This window comes from Galeopterus variegatus, unplaced genomic scaffold (genome assembly GCF_000696425.1).
Source record: "Galeopterus variegatus unplaced genomic scaffold, G_variegatus-3.0.2 Scaffold3510, whole genome shotgun sequence".
In the NCBI taxonomy this organism is placed as follows: domain Eukaryota; kingdom Metazoa; phylum Chordata; class Mammalia; order Dermoptera; family Cynocephalidae; genus Galeopterus; species Galeopterus variegatus.
The window spans coordinates 30,492-34,577 of record NW_007729621.1 but is presented as its reverse complement, the minus strand read 5'-3'; the positions used below and the strand labels follow the sequence as shown (position 1 = coordinate 34,577).

At 35.9% G+C, this 4,086-nt stretch overlaps 1 long non-coding RNA gene across 1 annotated transcript in view; it reads left to right on the top strand.

The window, feature by feature from the left end:
- The first annotated feature begins 218 nt into the window (after positions 1-218).
- The window catches only part of LOC103600931, a 12,269-nt gene continuing 8,401 nt past the window's right edge, over positions 219-4,086 (top strand). The window contains exon 1 of the long non-coding RNA XR_551424.1: positions 219-314. This is a non-coding gene — a long non-coding RNA (uncharacterized LOC103600931). The remainder of the gene's footprint in view (positions 315-4,086) is intronic.

Below are 4,086 nucleotides of genomic sequence, written 5' to 3'. Positions count from 1 at the left end.
TCTAATACTGGTCTCTTACACTGCTTATTTTTTTTATTTCATTCATTCTCTTTTATGTATTTCTAAAGAAAAATGACTACCTGAATTGTTTTACACTAAACCTGTGAAAGTACCTTATGCATGTAAGACCTTAACTTTTTTTTTGAGCAACAATCTTATTTTAATTCACTAATTGCTGAACTTGACAGATATTTAATGTGATGTCCTCTACAGAGTGCCTGCTCTTTGGAAAGCAACCTAGAAGGCTTGGCGGGTGTTTTAGAAGCCGATCTTCCTAACTACAAGAGCAAGATCTTAAGGCTTCTTTGTACAGTGTATGTATGCAAAAGATTTATAAATCCAGGTGATAATGTATTATCTACTCTTAAATCCTTTGGGAAATGTTCAAAGATGTGTTTTTGTTCTATATGCCATTGGCTTTCTTCTATCAGGAAATTTGTACAAATGACCTTTGGTGAACTCTTTTTCTTAGGGATAAATAGGACTAAAACAGCATTTTCCTTATGTTTTGCTTCTTGGAATCTTACAGTCCTTTGAACTGACTTTTTAAATGAGAAAGTAGACACTTTCTCATTCAGAGGTTGTTTTGTGGGTTTTTTGGTGGCTGGCCTATATGGGGATCTGAACCCTTGACCTCGCTGTCACCAGCACCATGCTCTCCAAGTGAGCTAATCTGCCAACCCCAGAGGTTTTTTTTTTTTTTAAAGCATGTACATTTAAATGTATAAAACAGAATTTAACCTGTAATACCAAATAAATTTGACAACTGATAACTCAAGTAATAGCCCTTCTTGGAAGACCGAAAATGGTTTTGAAGCTATTAATAGGCATAATCTTTCTCTGAGTTAGGTTAGCTAGAACAGGTAACAGCATATAATTTGTAAGTAAATTAAAGTGATTTCCTGAAACAACCTCTCACAACGGTGGAAGTAGCAATCTAGACTTTCTTGTCCCTCAGATAGACATTGATCACTCTGAATTGTTTGCCTTGCAAAGAACTAGCCACGACTTCTGGATAAACGGGAATCTTTGTACTTTACTTGAAATTACAGTGTATCTATGAGATATTTTTAAATTATGAAGGTGACTTTAAAGTTGAGTTATTTTAAAATAACTTTTTTAATGCTTGCAGCTCAGTTTTGAAATTTTAAAATGTATATACCAAACTGAAACTATCAGTGGATTTCATTTTAACCTTTCATAGTTAAAGTGCAGTTAATTTGCTTTACAGGTTTCATTATTTTATCAGTTTACATAATAACTATGTTAGATTATTAGAGTAACAAGTACTACTGACACTACCAGGTTTAGGAACAAGCAACTGAGGATCAGTGAACAACGTAAGTTAAAAGAATGGGAGTAGCAGTACATGAGTATTCTGCTAACTACTAGTGTTTAGCATGTTGTTGGCACTATTTCAGCCTGTCCACAGAAATGGACAGGGATGCTGCATTGCGTAGTTCCCTGGGGCACTCTTTACATAACATTTAATATAAATATAATGCTTCCTGGAGTTATTATATATTGTGGCCCTGGAAATGGAGACCATCGGTTAATCTCCCTAGTCTGAGAAATGGAGGGTCAGTTAAGAACCTCTATTCTGTAAAAATTAGGGCCTGGTAGAAGAGGGACTATAGCCTAAAAAGGTTTGTGGTAGCAGATTCATCAAGTAATGTTTTTTTATATTGCTGAAATAGGTGGACAGCCTCACAAAAGGAGAAAGACCTCTGATGCAAATGAAACTGAAGATCATTTGGAATCTTTAATATGCAAAGTAGGAGAAAAGGTATGCACTTCAATAGACACAGACTGTGATGGGTTTGAGGTTGTGGTTGACTGTGCTTTGATTAATTTCTGCCACTGAAAACATGGTGATCTAAGTTTTAAGCAAAGCTTCTATGCATCTGTATTCCAAACTGAATGCATGTTCAGTTATCTGGGATGCAGATAATTGAGACTATTTAGTAATTAGTAATTTAATAATTAGTAATTTTCATAAAAGATAAGCCTTAGAAGGGACTAGGGAATAATCCTCTCAATTTATAAATGAACTAAGCCAGACCAGGATACTTGAGATAATTTGCCCAGAATCAGATAGTGAATTAGTAAGAGAGATGAAATACAGCCCTTGGTGCCTTCCTATTTCTAATACTGGTCTCTTAGACTGCTTATTTTTTTTATTTCATTCATTCTCTTTCATGTATTTCTAAAGAAAAATGACTACCTGAATTGTTTTACACTAAACCTGTGATAGTACCTTATGCATGTAAGACCTTAACTTTTTTTTTGAGCAACAATCTTATTTTAATTCACNTCCATATAAAATTAGGATCACATTACAGGGGGAACGTTACTTGGTATATTAAGACCCTTTCGGATGGGTTTTAATGAAGAGCTGCTTCTGTCTTCTATACCAGCCAAAACTGTCAAGAGTGAAGTGGCAATATATAATTTTAATTTCCATTGTAGAACTTTTACATAGTTACATTTTAATGTAAATTCTGTTCTTGCATTGGGAGTTACCACAGATAGGTTTTCTTCAGGGTACATGAAAACATTCTGCTAACTCCCAAAATTTTATTCTTAATTAAGGTGTTTTATTACACTTCCCTATGCTCTCACTCAGGTTCTCTTCTCAGTTCAATATCTTATTATTGTCCATGAGTTCAGATTGTGTCTATAGTTTTCTCCCCTCTTAATATTTTCTGTCTCCTCCCATTCTCCAAACAAATCTTTCCTTCAGTACAGCCAAAATGAAAAGAGGGTTTGCAGTTCAGAGGTATGACTATGTACATGTATTTTCTAGTTTTTCTCAGAAACTCTACCTTCTCTCCCTGCAGCATTGTTTTCCCCTTTTCAAGCTTTCAAAATGGCCTAGGAGGACTGCTTTAAAGATGGGGTATGATCCAAACTGATTTGGGAACAAGGCAGCTGCTGGATAGTTAAGTTAGGGAGGCTGTGGAGGTGGTATAAAGGATTGGCAAAGTAGATGGGCAAGAAAGAAGGGAACAGTGTGATTAAGGTTTAAAAAACAAACAAGCAAACAAAAACTGCTCTCGTTCAGTTTGTTTTTCAGCATCTGCATTCTCGCAGCCTCACCAAAATCTGGTCCTGAAGAACACTACTGTATTCATATATTCTGCTTTCTAGAACAAGTTTCCAGCACTGTTGACATTTTGGACTGGATTATTCTTTGTTGTGCTGTGCACTGTGAGATGTTGAGCAGCATCCCTGGCCTCCACCCACTAGATGCCAATAGCTCTTGCCCAGTTGTGATAACTAAAAATGTCTCCAGGGATTGCCAGATGGCCACTAGGGGCAAAATGACACCTGGTTGAGAACTACTGCTTTGGAAAAAGGCTATGTGAGTGTCCTGGCTGGAAGCTTATGGAAACATTGTACCAAGCATGTGGTTTCCTTTTCAGTTAATGAACCCTGGAAGTAAAAGACCTTTGTGTGAAAGTTGGCTTTGCTGGTGATGGAACCTTAATAGGTCCTGTGACTTAGGTTTGATGTATACTTAAGAAGCAAGGTCACTGATTCCTATATGCCACACATGTTCATAATTTTACACAGGCAGATATCTCCAGGAATACATCTCAGCTGTCACATTACATACGTGTTATACTTTTTGTGGCATTATCCCTTCAAAATTATATTCAGTGGTTATGTAAAACAGATTATAATGGTAATTAAGGGGTTGGGAAGTCAAAGCACCAAGTGCTTTACTCCATAGCCTCTTATAATATCTCCCTCTGGTCTTATCTGGATAGTAAATAGATTGGTTTTATTCAGGTTAAGTTCATGTGGCATCTGAAAATCATTTCAGTCACTGGGCGATTTTTAAAATGCCAAGCTTTGAATAGTGGGTGCTGTGTTTTATGAGAATCACCATACATTTCAAGCCAAATATTTTAGAGGCAAGTAAGTGATTATGAACTCTAAAAATAGTTCACTTTCTTTGTACAGGTCTGAAGAAGATTGAAGTTAAATATAACATGCTACCAGGAAACTGTTTTAGTCCGTTTCTGTTGCTTATAACAAAATATACAGAACTGGGTATTTTGTAAAGAAAATGAAATTTAT